Source organism: Narcine bancroftii, chromosome 7 (assembly GCF_036971445.1).
Source record: "Narcine bancroftii isolate sNarBan1 chromosome 7, sNarBan1.hap1, whole genome shotgun sequence".
In the NCBI taxonomy this organism is placed as follows: Eukaryota; Metazoa; Chordata; class Chondrichthyes; order Torpediniformes; family Narcinidae; genus Narcine; species Narcine bancroftii.
In genome coordinates this window covers 136,393,260-136,411,562 of record NC_091475.1, presented here as the reverse complement: position 1 = coordinate 136,411,562, position 18,303 = coordinate 136,393,260, and positions in this window count along the sequence as shown.

Below are 18,303 nucleotides of genomic sequence, written 5' to 3'. Positions count from 1 at the left end.
GTATTTAGTCTGACAATAAATCCAAAATCTTAATTCCAACTCTGCTAACAATCAAGATGCCTTTCTAAATATCCCTGATACTTTGTTGATGGAAGTTTTGATGGAAAATATAATCTGGTATAATGAAATAGAAACCAGTCACAAAACAAAATTCAAGACAGCAGTGATCTTGATAGGTTAAAATGGAACTCAGATCTCCAGCAAAAAAAAATGTTGTTCTACAATAGCCTATGGGAAATGTAGGTTACTGAGAAGTTGTAGTCTGAGAAGTGTAAGTAAGATCTACTTGAAATGTTGATTCTGGTGTGGTAGATGAGCCTGAGGTTCCTTCTGACATAATTCAATTCAAGAGCCTCGAATCTAATCTCCTGGGTAGCCTCAATCTTTTCTTAATAATATAAGAAAATATGAATTTCCTATAGGAAATCCAAGTTCCCACAGCAAAATAATATTCAGAACAGCACTGTGAAAAGCTGTTTGCCAAGTTCCTGACTTAAATTTTAAAGGTTAACCGAGACAGAAATTCTAAGTAGCATCAACCTTTTTCAGCATTGTAAAAGATAGCTTCATTAGAATACTATTTGTCTCAAGTACAACTTCTTTCAGCTTAAACAGTCACTGACGTGGAGAACAGGTTTTCTAACAAAGTACTGAAGAAAATTTTAAAGTTCATGCTCATGTGACATACACCAAGATGCAGTGAGAAAGCTTGCTTTGCAAGCAGTCTAGTGAGACATCACATATATAGTACAAAAAGACACAGATAGGCAGATACAGAGAGCGATCAATTGGCACACTGTAATTTTACTTTTGTGTGATTCATTCTAGTCTGATAACTGAACTTGAATCTGATTGTGCATGTTTTCATACTCATGAATAATCTTCTCATTAGAAAGGGACCAAAGAAAGTGTGGCTGGGCTGATAGTTTGGCAACTTTGCCAAGACAGCAGGAGTAATAGATCAATATGATGGAGGGCCGTGGGGTATGTGTGGTGATCTGAGCCACATTCACAATTCTTCAGAGTTTCTTGCAGTCTTGAGTGAAGCAGGTTGTGCAGCACAAAGTGATGCACTCTGATAGGATCCTTTTGAGGCCATTGGAATCACAGTGGACATGATGGAATAACCACGTAAGGTGTTTTTTTTTCCAGTGAATCAAACAGATTTACTGTTCAGAACCTGTGCAACCTTTTAAAAGCCAGAATCACGCGCCCAACACACGCAGAAGTAATCATGCACTGACGTCACATAGCCGATTCGATGGCTTATGGGAGTTGTAAGTCCTGCCAAAGCACCGCTACACCCCACCCAACCACCCCCCCACCACGCCAAACCAGCAGAAAGGTTTATTAGTCCTTTAGGTGGTCAACCTCTGCAACTGACTGTTGACTGCTGCAGTGGGGAAGGTTTGCTCACATAAGCTGGTTTAAGCCTGTCAATAATGAAAGACTGTGGCTTCACTCCAATGTCCAAAATAAAGGTCGATCTAGTTTGTCTGATTATCCTATAAGGTCCTTCATAAGGCATCTGCAAAGGTTGACCAAGTGTTCCCCTATGTCCAAAGACATATTCACAATTTTTGAGGTTTTTGGGCACAAAGGAAGAGTGTTCTCTTGTTGTATATCTTAGGAATTTTACTAGATTGGATCTTGGTTTTTGTTGTGGTTGTGGTTTAGGGGCTAATGTTCTGTGTGCTCTTTCTATTTCCATTTCTTCCTGTAATTCTGGCCTTCCTAGGACCCTGGGGATCCATTCTTTTATAAATTATTTCTTATGTTTGCCTTCTTCATCTTCCTTAAGGCCCACTATCTTTATATTGTTTCTTCTATTATAATTTTCCATTATATCTATCTTCTGAGCTAACAGCTCCTGTGTTTCTTTAACTTTTTTTATCAGATTCTTCTAATTACTTTTTTAAGTCATCTACCTCCATTTCTATGGCTGTTTCTCATTCTTCCACCTTGTCTACTCTTTTTTCCTATTTCTGTCATGATCATCTCTAATCTATTCACTTTTTCTTCTGTACTTTTTATTCTTCTTTTTATTTCACTGAATTCTTGTGTCTTCCATTCTTTTAATGTTTCCATATATTCTTTAAAAAAATATATATCCATGTACTGTCCCTTCCCTTCATCTTCCATTTCTCTGTGTAGAGTTTGATGTTCTCCCTCCTCTTCTTCTGTCTCCACTCCAGGATCTGTGTCCTTTACCTCTGTCTCTTCTGATTTTCTTGTTGGGTTGTTTATTTTATTTTGTTGGGTATTTTTGTTCTTCTTATTTTTATTAAAAGTGTTGGTCTTCTTCCTCTGAGTTGGTCATCTGTTGTTTCTTTGATTCCCTATTTTTATTCTCTTCCTTCTTGTTCCCGTTATTTTCTATGTTTTCTTGTTGAGAGTCTTGCTGTTGTGTTAAACTTGTCTGTTTCAGCTGTGGAGATTTACTCCTCAGCTGGTCCCCCCTCCCGTCGGTGTTGTTTTTGTCTTGTGCATCGCGCATGTGCGAGGATTCGCGCATGAGCAGTTGTGCACTTTTGTTTGGCTCCGTGAGCCATCTTTGTAGACCTGAGTTCGGGGTTTCCACTGACCTCAGGGAGCAGGCTTCTCTCTCCATGGCGGGCTTCCTCATACCAGTAAGGCCTTCACCTTCCTCTTCCGACATCCTTCCTTCTTCTTTTCTTCCCGTTGTTTTTGGTTTTTATTTCTTAGCTGCCATTTTCTCCACACTTTCACTTTCAATTTGTTATGGCTTCTGTGTTAGTGACTTTGTTTTTTCTCTACTTTTTTTTTTAAACTTTTCTGGAGAGGGCTGGTATTTTCTTACCGGTCACTACTCCATCACGTGACTTCCTCAAGGAAGAGTGTTCTCCATGCAAAGATGGTGGTAATGGGGTCAATTTTCCTACAATCTCCCTTAGCCTGGTCAACATTTCCTTAGGATCATCACTGGAGTTGGAAAGGAAGGGGACAAACTCCTCTGGGACCACCAAGAGTGCACCGTACACGAGCTCCACAGATGAAGCTTGGAGGTCCTCCTTCAAAGTTTTTCTAATGCCCAGTAATACCCAGGGCAGCTCATCAGCCCAGTTTTGATCGTCTAACCAAGCCATCAAGGCTGACTTGAGATGTCGATAAAATCTTTCCACCATTCCGTTGGCCTGGGGATGTTAGGCATTTGTATGATGAATTGTTGTACCAAGTAAGCGCGACAAGGCCATCCACAATGAGGAAGTAAATTGTTGTCCTCTATCTGAAGTAACATATGCTGATAAACCAAAACGAGACACCCAGGAACTGAGGAATGTCCAAACACAAGTGTCTGTAGTAGCATCTACCATAGAAACGACATCAGGTCATCGTATAAACCTACCTATTTCTGTAAAAAGATAACTGTATCCTCGTAAAAGAGGAAGTGGACTAACAATGTCCAATGGACATGAGCAAAACAATGAGTAACTGTTGGGAAGGACTGCAGTGGTGCCTTAGTATGCTGCTGAACTTCTGATTTCTAGCAGGCAATGCAGGACCTCGCCATTTAGGTAATCTTTTTTAAGACTATGCCACACAAACCTATCTGAAAGTATACGAATGATTGATCTAATCGATGGACATGAGAGACCATGCACAGAGTCGTATACTCAACATTTCCATGATGCCACAATTACTGGACATGGTGTCCATTGAAGTTTGCCATAAACACCAAACTGGACATCCTTCAATTGCAGATTGGTGATTGTAGTCTGATAAGCATTTGTCTCATTGTCATGTTCTTTGGCTGCAGCCAAAGCGATGTAGTCAATACCTTGATCTACAGATGAAATCTCAAGTGGAGCAGTACAGGACAGTGCATCAGCTACTAAATTGTCTTTTCTGGAAATATATGTAATATTTTTGTGGAAAATCCTGAAATGAATGATAATTGCCATTGTCGTGCTGACCGTGGCTCTGAAACCTTGGAAAATGCAAATGTTAAGGGCTCGTGGTTGGTGCACATAGTAAATTCATTGCCCTCCAAAAAATAATGGAAGTGTCGAATAGACAATTAAATGGCCAAAAGCTCCTTATCAAAAAACATTATTTTTTCTCTGCTTCATGAAGATGGCGGCTGAAGAATGATAAAGGATTCCATTGCCCGTTGATATATTGATGAAGTGCACCTGCTATGGCCATACTGGTGGAGGCTTCATTTAAAACTGGGTAACTGAGTCAGCAAATCTTTCATCTTCAAGAAGGCATTGTTTCCCTCTTCAGTCCAAGGATAGCTCTTGCATTTCCGGACAATAAATTGTAAAGTGGCTTTATGATATGAGATGCTCCTTTAAGAAACCAGAGGTAAAAATTTACCGTTCCCAGGAATTTTTGTAGGCTTTTAACTGTAGCAGGTTTTGAGTATTTGGTAATGGCCTCAACTTTGAATGGTAATGAGGTTATGCCTTCCAGAGAAATCCTATACCTCGAGAAATCAATTGTTTCTTGTCCAAAAACACATTTACCTAAATAGATGGTCAGTCCAAACTTTTGAAGATGAATAAAAGTGTTTAAAGATCTTCCAAATGTTCCTCCCTAGCCCCACTGGCCATAAAAATGTCGTCGAAGTAAATAAAGATTTTGGTCATACCACATCCTAAAGCAGCATTCTTTAATCCAAATGGCATTCGTAAAAATTCAAACAACTCCAACAGGATAATTATTGCTATTTTTGGAATGCCTTCTGGTTCTACCGGTACTTGATGATCGCCATGCACCAAGTTTATTTTGGAGAAGATTTTTGCTCCAAGCCAATTAGCCAAGAAATCCGGAATATGAGGTATTGGATAATGATCTGGAATTGTGGCCTTGTTAAGCTGCCTGTAATCTCCACATGGTCTCCAATTTCCATTGTGTTTTGAGACCATATGTAATGGAGATGACTAGGGGCTGTTGGACCTAAGAATTATGCCTAGTTCTTCCATCTTGGCAAACTCTTCCTTAGCTAAATACAGCTTCTCTGGGGCATGCGATATGCATGGATAGGTGCATGGATAGGCGGGCCCATAGTACAAATGTGGTGAGTAACACTGTGCTTTGCAGTGGAGGCGGAAAATTGTAGTGTGATAATTTCAGGAAAATCTTCCAACAACTTAGAAAATTCATCCATTGGTTTACTTAATGTTCAGAGTTGCAGAGCAGAGGTCTAGGTGTTTTCCAGAGCAATGGTCTGAAAAGTAGTTCAATCTATTAGCCGACGCACTTTTAAGTCAACAAGGAATGAATGAACCTGAAGAAAATCTGCAACAAGCAAAGGTCGGGATACTGCTGCTATTATAAATGGCCAAGTGTAGAGATGATTCTCGAACTTGACTTTCATCTTCCTTGTGTTGAAGGTCAGAATGTTGGAACTGTTAACTGCTCGTAGCTTCAGTAGGATGGCGTGTGTCAAAACCGGTGTGTGGAAATACACCAAATTCTGAACCCATGTCCACCATAAATTTTGACTGGGTCCGTTGGTCCCATACATACAGTAGGCTTGCAGGTTTTTAGCCAACCACTGCAGCTCTCACTGGCGGTTGGCCTGAGTGCTTCCCACAAACGAGCAGGGTGGAAAGCACTTGTGGCCATTTACTCCCCAACACCTGTGAGAATAAAACCAAGATAGGCTGCTTGCCTGTTTTGGGGTGTCGAGTGTTTGTAGGGAGTGATGTTTTAAGATCACTAGAGTATGACATGGGATCAAGAGTGGAGGGGTTGGTTGCGCAGACTTGTTTTTCCTTGCTGTCCTTTTAAGCCATCCATAGAACGTCTACCTCTGCTGCTACAGCCCTTGGGTCTTCAAATGAACACTTGGATAACAAGAGCCTAATATCATCTGGCATTCGCTCTTAAAAGAGCTGCTCCCCAGATGCCACGAACAGCATTTCATCCATTAGTTCTGAAGGGGTGTGGTCTCCCAACCCAATGAGATGTAGTAGTTTGGCTGCTCTTTCCCTTTGGGACATACCATATAACCACAATAAAAGTGCTTTTAAAGCATTATACTTGCTGGTACATGGTGGATCTCATCGGAAGTCGCCAACCCTCTTAGTGACAGCCTGGACCAGGGCATTGATGAGATTGTAATAACGAGTGGTGTTCAACTCAACATTCTGAAGATGAAATTGTGCTTCAGCCTGTTGAAACCACAGTTCAGGCTCAGCTGTCCAGAAAGGCAGCAGCTTCACAGCGACGGCTGCAGAGACCATGTTTGTCCAGAAATGCATTTTTGGACTCGTTAGGGTCACACAATGAAATACCTACGCAAGGCATTTTTTGAGAGAATCAAATGGATTTATTCTTCAGAACGCACGCAACCTTTTAAAAGCTGGAATAACGCACCTGACACCTGCGGATGTCATCACGCACTGACGTCGCGTAGCTTGCTCAATGCCTCATGGGAGTTGTAGTGCCGCCATATTTTCAATGGTGGATCTGTAGGGTTTATTAGGTGTTGCAGAGGCTGGTTACATACCAAATGTTCTTAGACTTCTGAAGTACAGGTGTTGGTGCATTTTATTGGTAATTGCATTAATGTGGATAAACCAGGATAGGTCACTCGAGATGTTTACCTCTGGCAATTTAAAGCTGTCTATTATCTCCATCTCAACACCATTGATGCAGATCTGGGAGTGTATAACCAACACTGAGGCAGAAATTGTTCTCCCAGCACCAAAGCACTAGTCCCAGAATCTCTCTTCTGTACTCCAAGTCAACCTTGATAGAGATCCTGTCAATGATGAAGGTGGTTTACTGTGAATAGATCACTGGAGTTTAGAAGGATGAGAGAGAATCTTATTGAGACATATAAAATTATGAAAGGAATAAATAAGATGCAGGGAGTTTGCTTCAACTGGCATGTGCGACTGGAACTAAAGTACACAGCCTCAAAATTAAGGGGAGTAGATTTAAGATGGAGGTAAGGAGGAACTGCATCTCATTGAGAACAATGAATGTGTGGAATCCTCCGCTCAGTTTACGTGAAGGAGGCTGCCTTGATAAATGCATGTAGATGCAATTAGATAGATTTTTGAATAATAGGGGAGTTAAAGGTTATGGAGAAATGTCAGCAAGTCGAGCTGAATCCACTCGTAGAACTGTCATGCGGTTATTGAGTGGTGGAGCAGACTTCTGTATCTTATATTCTTATGGGAGCAAGTAGAAGGGAAAATCCAAAAAAATAAAGAGAAACTGTAAGCAGTGCAGATAGAGAAGAGTCAACATTTCAAGTGCATTAATGGTTTTGATATGAATGAAGGATGTTTAATTACTTGTGTATGATGTTAGTTTGTAGGTGAATTGAGAGTGGCATTGTTAGTGAGAGTAGCCCAACTACAGGAAAGTACTAATAAATTGTGAGATAGAGAAATGGAAAATAAAATTTAATCCTGATGGGTTTGAGACTGTACTTATTAAAAAATTACATCAGAGACTTCATAGATAATTAGTCAGAGAACAAGAGCACTGATGTTGCCTCTCACATACCTGAAGGAAATGGTCACTCACAATGGAATATTTTCTCCATTCTGGGCTCTGTACTTTCACAAGGCTGAGATAGACTCTAAGACATGCTGTGGAGATTTATGAGACTGGTTCAACTAATGAAAAATCATGAGTAATGGGTTGGAGAATAGGATTAACTAATGCACTTTAAAAAAGGCGAACTGATGTAATATTGCAAATGCCCTTTTTCTGTACTGTGACAATTTCATGGCTTCATGAGAATCCAGAGAATTGTATGTCACAGATTTCTCCTCATTCCACAAAGAACTTCACTCTCGAACCATTCAAATATAATTACCAAACAGCATATCTAAGGTCTTATCTTTTAAAAGGGAGACTCAAAACTCTTCAGCTAAAACCGGATGATCATCTGTGCCTTTTTAAAAAGCCTCTTCATCTTCAGTGAGTATTAGGTATTAATTGCTTGTTAAACATGAGAGATTCAATTGCAAATACAATGAATCTTGAACAAAGTAGGGAGAATGAATAAGAGTCAGAGGGCCTATTTTGTCTAGGAATGTTGAGCCGTGGGCTTGGGGCTAGATGGTGGCTGGATTGGGATTTGGGCAGGGAATTGCCTTGTGAATGTGACTTTGGGGCTTAAGTTGAAAGAGTGTGGTTGGCAAGATTTTCAGAAGGGTTTGTGATGAGTGAAAAAGCCCATTTGAGGAAGGAGGTTTGGTGGTGAGAAGGAAGGGATCTGAGGAAATAGGTAAGTAGGTTGCAAAAAAAAAAAAATCAAATGAGACCCAGCTCGAGATATCTCCTTTCTGGAGCATTATTAGAGGTGCCTTATGAATAATGAATCTGAACCAATCTTTACTTCTCCCTTTGCAACTTCCTCATCAACAAACCCCAGTCAATGTATATTGGCAACACCACCTTCTCCTAGCTAATCATCAACATAGGGATACCTCAAGGCTGTGGGCTTTGTCCCCTGCACTATTTTCTCTCTATCCATAATTGCATTGCCAATGTCAGTTCCAACACAATCTATAAATTCACTAACATCACTGGTGTGTCTGTATAGTAATGGTGAGTCTGAATATAGGGAGGAGGTCAAAAATTTGGTCATGTGGTGACAGAACAACCACCTTACTTTTAACATCAGCAAGAACAAAGATCTTATCGTGGACTTTATGAAGGGGCAGTCAAGGGATCTAACTTCATGAGCAGGATATTGGTGGAAAAGGTGAGTGGCTTAAAGTTGTTGTGTGTCTACATACAGAGGACTTGGAGCCAGTATATTGAGGCAACCATGAAGGTGGTACACAGACAGCTTTACTCTCAAAAGAGTTTGAAGAGATTTGGAGGGTCATTGAATACTATCAAACAGGTGTATGGTGATAAGTGTAATGATTGATTGCATCACAGACTGGTTCAGAAACTCAAGTGCCTGGGAAGACAGAAGGCTGCAGAAAGTGGCAGAACTTGCCAAGTCCATCAAGGGCACTGAACTCCTGTACATGGAAGGCAGCCATATGAGGCAACCCAATTACCAGATTTGAACCTCAGAGAAGATCAGGAACCTTTCAAAGCCTTCAGCATTCCTTGGATATCTGGTACCCCTTCAGCCACTTTTGAGCCAGTCTCCAATTGTCCACCACCCACTGCAAGTCTCCCAACAACAGTCTCCAGCAGCCCAAAGCTTCCATGAGATCCTTCCCTCGAGCCTTGAGTTGCCAGCAGTCTGCTGCATGCATTATTCTTTCAGCCCAGAGTCCCCTCTCTAGTCTGCCGCCGTAGTCACCATCCCTGTGTGTTGTCTCTCTACTTCTTCTCAGACGGTGATGGTCTCCCTGTTTTCTTGTTTCCCATGCCAGTACTCCACTCCCCTGGAGTCTGCAACCCCTTGTGGCTGCTGCTGAACAGAAGTGCCATCATTTTAGGTGCAGACCCCATGGTTTCAGGATTTTAAATAAAACTACTGTCAACTCTTTTAATGGGATGTTCAAAACCTGTGCAGAGCTAACGGCAGTTGACTGGGTGGTTGGACAGGCAGCAGTGCCGTTACAACAACTCCAGCAGTGCCACCTGTAGTGAACTGCTGTATTCCTGATTACCTGGTTCTGCCCAGTCCTGTGACTGTACCTGTGGCCCCTCCCTCTTTTGACCTTGTATAAAGCCTCTAACACCTTGACCCTTAAGCCTGGGTCATGGCACAGGATGATATCCTTGTCCATTGTGAATAAAAGCCTGTAGATCAGTGACTCAGTCTCAGCCTCTCTAGTTATTTACTGCTCATCACCACTATTATCTCTGTAGACTCTCTGTCCTTCACACAGTTTGCTTTTCCATTTAGTTTAGCATCATGAGAAAACTTAGATGAATAATCCTGGTTTTCCCTCCAAATAATTCATGTCAATTAGCTCAAATCAATGAACACAACAGGCAACTCAAACACATCATTGAAGTTCTACCTAAGAGTAAAAGATCTGACAAAAATTATCATACATTAAACTAGATGACAAATAATGGCTTTGTTAAATAACCTTAATGTCATAGATGATTTTAATACCTTTGTCACATATTTAATCTGGTTCTTTATTTACAGACCATGGTGAACACTTAGTGCTTTGTCAAAACCATTACATTTGGTCCAGAGGATTAAATGGAATTGAATTCATTGTGCGTTTTACTCTTAAAGTTAAAAAGAACTGTTAAATAGCTGTGTCAATTAAGGTCAAATAAATGTATTCACGTATCATTTTGAAATCAGTTATGTGTGAATTGAGTTGGAAGTTTTTGTAATGCAGACAACTTTGAGAACTCCAAGGACTAAAATAATTAATGCATCTGTCAATCCCTTGTGCAAAATTCAATAGATTTTCTTCCATCAAAAATAATTTCTTGAGATTTATAAGTCATGAATAATGTAGACAATAGCACCAATTAGATTTAGTAATATGGAATTCTGCCATAGGCTTCTCAAGACATTAGTTCCATATCAACCAGTCAATACCAGAGGCTTTACTAAATAAAGCTGTGAAATTCAACAGATTCATTCAATGCCCTTGGTTCCATGTTGAAGAACGTACATGCTGCTTTATGCTGTGCACAGAAATGCTGGAAAAACTCAGCAGGTCACACAGCATGAATGGAAAGTAAAAGGCAGTTGGTGTTTCGGGCCTGAGCCTTTCTTCAAGAGTGCTGAAAACAGACAGACAACAGAATAAAAAGGTGGGGAGGGGAGAGAGGAAGAAGGAGCACTGACTAAGAGGTAACCGATATACTGAGAAGTGAGGGGGAGTGTTGTGAAGGATAGCTGTCTGACAGGGGAAGAGAGTGGGGAGATGGATAAGGGGAGTGATGGGAATGAGGGAAGGAGAGAAACTGGAAAAGTCGATATTGATGCCGACTGGTTGGAAGCTGTCAAGAAGAAATAGGAGTGGTTGTTTCTAAAATTTTATATTGCCTCAACTTTGTAGCACATGAGGCCTTGGACAGACATGTCAGTGTTACAAGTGGGTGTAGGATTGAAGTAGTTTGCTACTAGAAGGTCCTTGCTGTTGCACAGATAGAGCAAAGGCACTCAACTAAGTGATTTTCCAATCTATGACCAGTCTTCCCTCTATAGAGAAGGCCATAATCGGAAGCCTTGGATACAAGAAATGACTCTTACAGGTTCACAGATGAAGTGTTACTTCACTTGGAAAGACTATTAGGGAGGAGGTGTGAGTGCAAAGTTCAGGTGTGAAATATCATAAAATGTCTATTGATTTATAAGATGAAAGATTATTTATTAATGCTCAAAGCATCTACAGTGAACTAGGATTCACTGGTAGAGCGTTGTGCTGATAGCTGGCTTCACCCCGATCTGCTCACATATAACCCTGGTTTCCAGCCTAAACCCAGAACCCTTCCAAAGACTACTGTGAGACCCTACCCATAGTTATAAGCTAATAAAAGCATTTGTTCTCCCTCCAGTCATGAGAGCTTTTATTCGCATTACAATTGTATTAGCTTATTCCCTAAATGATGGAAGCGCTGCTCAAGCCAGGTTTGCTGCTGTCCCCTGACATGGCTGATGAGTTCACATACTAGCTAGACTGCTTCCATGCCTACCTGAATGTGACTAGAGATGTCTTCCACACTGATGAACTCAGGAGGTCTCCACTCATTTCGAGGGTAGGAACGAAAGAGTATGCAGTCATCAGGGACTACACTACATATGATTTAGCCATTGAGTCTTTGAAGTCTCAGTATCTGAAGTCGCAAAACGAGGTCTTAGCGAGGGACCGACTCGCTCTACCTTGTCAACAGCCAGGAGAGACCATCAATGACTACCTGCTGGATCTGTGGACACTTGCCAAAAAGTGCAGGTATGAAGCTGCTCCAGGCCACATTCGTGAAGAAGAACAGATCCAGGACATTCTAGTCACAGGTGTCCACTTGAGGTACATGAGGCAGCGATTACTCATGTCGGGTATGAAGGACCTGGCTGGCCACGTTGAACTGCAAAGTCACGGGAACAGGCCAAAGCTTGAGAACAACAGCCTTGAAGCCAGCGAGCTCGCTTATATAGGTGACCCCTTCCAAGGACCAGCTGCTCCCACTATCCCACTACTAAGTCTGTCATAACCCGTGTTAGGGAGCGCTCCTGTGCTAAGGAGTGTTTTTTCTGTGCCAAAAGCCAGCATCTTCGATCGCATTGCCCACCTAAGACTCAGGGTGTTCCAGCTGTAGCAAGAAAGGACAATAGGCGAGGGTTTGCCACACAAGGGAAAGACCGGGGAAGTCCACGGCCTGTACTGCTCTCAGTTCCAAGCTGTCTGCCCCAAATGAACGTGAACCCACTTGCTGCACTACACGGCAGTGGCAGTGAAGAAATGGCATGAAAAGGCTCGGTGACCATCTTACCATGACCCAAATTCAAATACAGCACCATCATCATCAGAGGTGGATAGAGGGCGGCCATCTTGCTGCGCCACAAGGTTGGTGCCATCTTACCCATGCAGGACAACTCAAGATGGTGGGGACCACTCAAGAGAGGAGTATGGAGTCTCCAGAGTCCTAGCCTCGATGGTCCTAGATCAGGACACATGTCACCAGCTCAGCAACTCCATAGTGACTGTGAAAGTAAATGGTTATTCCACTAAATGCCTAATCAAAACGGGCTCTACTGAAACCTTCATAGACTCACGGACTGTGCAAGAGTACAACCTAAAGATGTATCCTTCCAATTATCACATATTCTTTGTGTCTCATTCGCATTCTACGTGCATTCAATAACACTATATAGTATATCTGTTGTTTGAAGGGGGAATTCTGTCACCCTATTACTTGATGAACTGTGTGCTCTGGTTTTGTTGGGTCTGGACTTCCTGTGTCACCTTTAAAAGTGTGACCTTGGTGTATTCTGGTCCCTTCCCCACTGTAATGATTCAGAATGGAGGACCCCTAAAAAAATCAGAACCCACATGCAGCTACTCTACTCTGAATATCGAAAACACCCCGCACCTCTCTTCCCAAATCTGTCCTCGGAATGCAGACCTATTGCTACCAAGAGCAGGAGGTATAGTACAACAGACGAAGATTTCATAAAGTCTGAGACACAATGTCTGCTCGATGGAGTTATCATTGAACCTAGCACCAGCCCATGGAGAATGAAAGTGGTAGTGGTAAAAGGAGAAAAAAAAATCCAGGCTGGTAATTGACTATAGCCAAACTATTAATTGATACATACTCCTGGACGCACATCCACTCCCTCAAATTTCGGAAATGGTGAATGATATTGCACAGTGTCTGGTCTATTTGACCATTGACCTGAAAGCTGCTTATCACCAGCTTCCAATCCGTTCCAAGGCCCATCCATATATGGCATTTGAGGCTAACAGTCGCCTCTATCAATTCTGGAGGGTCCCTTTTGGTATCACTAATGAGGTTTCTATCTTCCAGAGGCAGATGGACAGATTGGTTGGTGAGTATGGGTTGAAGGCTACCTTCCCCTACCTCGATAATGTCACCATCTGTGGCCACACCTTGGAAGACCATGACGCCAACTCAAGAGTTTTCTCCATGCTGAAAAAGTCCAGAACCCCACTTATAAATCTAATAAATGCATGTTCAAGACTAAACATCTGGCTATCGTTGGCTATGAGGTGGACGATGGCATCATTGTCCCTGATCCCAATAGGATGCCCCCCCTGTTAGAGCTCCCCATACACAGGACCAAGAAGCCTAGTGAATCCCTCAATATGCTGATAAGGTTCACCCTCTCTTTAAAGCCACTAATTTCTCCCACTCGGCTGATGCCCAAATCGCTTTTAACTACCTCCAGAATCACATTGTGAAAGCTGCCATGCAAGCGGTGGATGAGAGTGTTCCTTTCCAAGTGGAAAGTGACGCTTTGGATGTAGCCCTGGCTGTTACCCTTAACCAGGCAGGCAGACCAGTTGCATTTTTTCCCCTCGGACATTACAAGGCCACAAGCTCCGGAACCCATCTGTGGACAAAGATGCTCAAGCCATTTAGAAGCTGTGAAGCACTGGAGACACTATTGGTAGGAACTTTACACTCCTCACTGACCAGCGCTTGATCTCATTCATGTTAAATAATGTTAAGAGGGACAAAATCAAAAATGACATGATTGCCCAGTGGAGGATCAAGCTCTCTACCTTCAATTATGACATTGCCTATCAGTCAGCAGCCCTTAATGACCCTACAGATGCCTCATCCAGAGGAAGCTGTTCCTCTGCACACCCCGACACACTGGTCTCTGCATAATGAGCTCTGCCATCCAGGGGTTACACCCATGGCTTATTTTGTCAAGGTGCGCAATCTGCCTGACTCCATGGAAGACATCCGGGAAATGACCATGTCTTGCTAAGTCTGCAAAGAGTGGAAGCTGCATTTCTAGCACCCCACAAAGAGGCACCTGATCAAGTCATCCAGGCCCTTTGAACAGCTCAGTGTTGATTTTAAGGGACCTCTCCCCTCCACGAACAGGAATGCTTTCTTCCTCTCTATCATTGATGAGAACTCCCACTTCCCGTTCGCTATTCCATGTCCAGATACATTCACTTCATCAATCATAAAGGCCCTAGATTCCATTTTTGCCTTGTTTTGGTAACCCAGCTATATTCATAGTGACTAGGGCTCATCTTTTTGAGAGACGAGCTACATCAGTACCTGCTGGCAAGGGGAATTACATCCAGCAGGGCTACTAGCTACAATCCCTGGGGAAACAGGCAGGTTGAAAAAGGAGAATGTCATGGTCTGGGAGGCTGTCAAACTGGCCCTGAAGTCAAAAGGCCTTCCAGACTCATGCTGGCAAGAAGTCCTTCCTATAGCGCTCTATTCCATCCTGTAATTTCAAAAGAAGGTCGGCATCAGGAACTACACTCCCAACCTGGCTTACCACTCCTGGTCCAGACCTTCTCAGGAAGCACATGAGGGGAAGCAAGACTGACCCCTGGTGGAAAGGGTGAAACTGCTCCACACCAATCCCATGTACACCTACATGAAGAAGCCATATGCCAAGGAGCACACAGTATCCATAAGGGACCTGGCACCCACAGGAACAGAAGCTTGTTGCTTCAAGTGCCCTGTGAGCTATGGAGCTCATTCTTTCCATGCCCCCACCCCCCCCCCCCCCCACCAGTCAGGGCCTCAGGGGATCCAATTCAGGAGAAAAGTGCATTCCCCTCCATCTTTGAGCCGGAGACCCAACCCACATCTCCTCCACACAAGGGGACCAGGAGACCAAAGAAAGCCCCCCATTGCTAAGGTACTCCACCAGGATCTCCAGACAACTCCCGGCTCTGCCTCAATCAGCCCACATATAACCCTGGTTTCCCACCTAAACCCAGAACCCTTCTGAAGACTACTGTGAGATCCTACCCATAGTTATAAACGAATTAAAGTGTTTGTTCTCCCTCCAGTCATGAGAGCTTTCATTCACACTACAGCATCCAACTAATTTCACCACAAACCGACACTTCTATCTTCTGAACCTAAACTTAAAAAAATGCAGGTGACCAGATAGCACTGATCAGTAAGTGGTGAAGATGGGAGGACCTTATAAAGGTTTATAAGATCATGAGGGGCACAGATAAGGTAAATAGCCAGTCTTTTGTCCACTGAAAGAGAATCTAAAATCAGAATGCTAAGATTTAGTCTGAGAAGTGAGAGATTTAAAAGGACCCGAGAGGAAACTTTTTTTTCCCGCACACAGAGTAGTTGGGAGCATGGAATGAGCTTCTAGAGAGAGTGGCAGAGGTAGATATAATTGAAGCATTTAGACAGGTACATGGATAGGAAAGGTTTAGAAAATTTTCTATGAAAACCTATAGGTGTACAGTGGAGAGCATTCTGTCTGGAAGCATCACTGACTAGTACGGAGGTGCCAACACTCAGGACAGGAAAAAGCCAAAGGGTTGTTAACCCTTTGTTAACCCATGTGATATCATGGGTACCAGACTTCACTCCATCCAGGGCATCTACAAGAGGCAGTGTCTTAAAAAAGCAGCCTCTATGCTCAAGGACCTCCACTACCCAGGCCATGCCCTCTTCACTCTTCTACAATCAGGAAAAAAAAGTACAAGAGCCTGAAGACGAGCACACAGTGGCACAAGGACAGCTTCTTCCTTGTTGCCATCAGATTATGAATGAAAAATGAAACACAGGCACTACCTTATTTTTGTCTTTTTTTTCTTTTCCTTGCACTATTTTATTTATTTTAAAATGTCGTTTGCACTCTGATGCTGTGATGAATTTTGTTACATATTCATGACAATAAATTCTGATTCTGAAATGCAAGCAAATGAGACTAACTTGGGTAGATAACTAGGTCAGCATGGACAGGTTGAGCCAAAGGGACTGTTTCTGTGCTGTAAAGCTCTGTGACGATGCAAAGAGCTCACCATTCCACTGACACAGCCAATATCTCTGCAACTGGCCCCGCCTGACATTGACCCCCATGAAGTGTAATGTGGATCGGAGAACCTGGGTCAAGGAGGTCATATACTTATCTGTTATCTCATCTTTCCCTCAGGCCCTTAAACTCCCCAACTCCAATTATGACTCCTTTGTTCTATCACCAGTTAACAGCCACACCAGTCTGTCACCTCAGCTCTTCCTTTAATCCACTCACAGATCTCCAGGATATGATTAACATACATCATCCCAGATAACCTGCATCACAGGTTGCAACACCTCTCCAAATTACACCATCGTGCCTCGTCCATTCACCAATGTCACTTCCTCTCAACACCCATCCCATAACTCGGACTTATCATGGTTCTTCGGAGTGTCCACTTCATGGTCAACACCATGGTTTTGGAGTCCAACAGAAATTTACAGTAGAAAGTGCACAAAAAGGCATTTGTTGGCATGCTGGAAACTGCTTTGTTGGTACTCACATATGGGGGTTAGCTTTTATAATATGTGCTAATGAGGCAAGCAATTTAAAAAAAAAGATAGTGCAGTTGAATGCCAAGGTGTCACTTATAACTGAATCTTTGGGTTTTCATCGAGGGGAGGTGTGACCTCAAAAAAAAAATGCAGGTTGCAGCTGAACTGGAGAGGAACCAGTATCATTGCAAGGAACTTTGTTCGTTCTACTTGGGAGTTTAAACTGGTGTTATAGGGAGCGACTTCATCACCAACATCGAAGTACTCGAGATGGCAGAGGCCGACAGCCTCGAATCCACACTGCTTAAGATCCAACTGCGCTGGGTAGGTCACGTCTCCAGAATGGACGACTATCGCCTTCCCAAGATCGTGTTATATGGCGAGCTCTCCACTGGCCACTGACACAGAGCTGCACCAAAGAAGAGGTACAAGGACTGCCTAAAGAAATCTCTTGGTGCCTGCCACATTAACCACCGCCAGTGGGCTGATATCGCCTCAAACCGTGCATCTTGGCGCCTCACAGTTCGGCGGGCAGCAACCTCCTTTGAAGAAGACCGCAGAGCCCACCTCACTGACAAAAGTCAAAGGAGGAAAAACCCAACACCCAACCCCAACCAACCAATTTTCCCTTGCAACCGCTGCAACTGTGTCTGCCTGTCCCGCATCGGACTTGTCAGCCACAAACAAGCCTGCAGCTGACGTGGACATTACCCCTCCAAAAATCTTCATCTGCGAAGCCAAGCCAAAGAAAGAAAAGATAGGGTTTGTAGGGGTGGGGAGATGGTGGGGAATCTCAAGATAAGGCTGAAATTAAATCAAGTAAATCTAAAAGAAATAATAAAGCAGATGGTCTGAAGTGCATTTATTTTCATTCAAGAATCATAATTCAAGACCTATTAATTAAGAGCTTGGATTAGAACATGGAACCACAAATTTGTGGTTATTACAGAAACACGGGTGAGTGAGAGACAAAACGAGCAGCTCCACTGCCAGGATTTAGAAATTTCTGCGATTAAGGCATTGAGTATAAATATTCATAAATCATTTTGCAGTTCCACTTGTTGTATTGTGTGCATTCCTGTTTGTCACTATATGAACAACGTGAAATATTTGGAGAGTGTTGGAAAGGTTTCGCAGGAAGGAAATGTATAAAAATCATGAGAGGTATAGAGAAGGCAGATAGTCAGTCTTTTTTTTTCCCAGGATGGAAATGTCAAATACCACAGAGCACATGTTTAAGGTGAGTGAGAGGAACTTAAAAGAAATGTGTGAGCCAGGTGTTTATTTTACACAGTGAGTGGCAAGTGCCTGGAATGTTCTGCCAGATGATCTGGTAAAAACAGATACAAATGTAAATGCAATCAAATAGGACTATTATATTGGAAATATATATTGCCATAGATATGGAAGGCCAAAGGGTCAATTTCTGCACTGTACTGT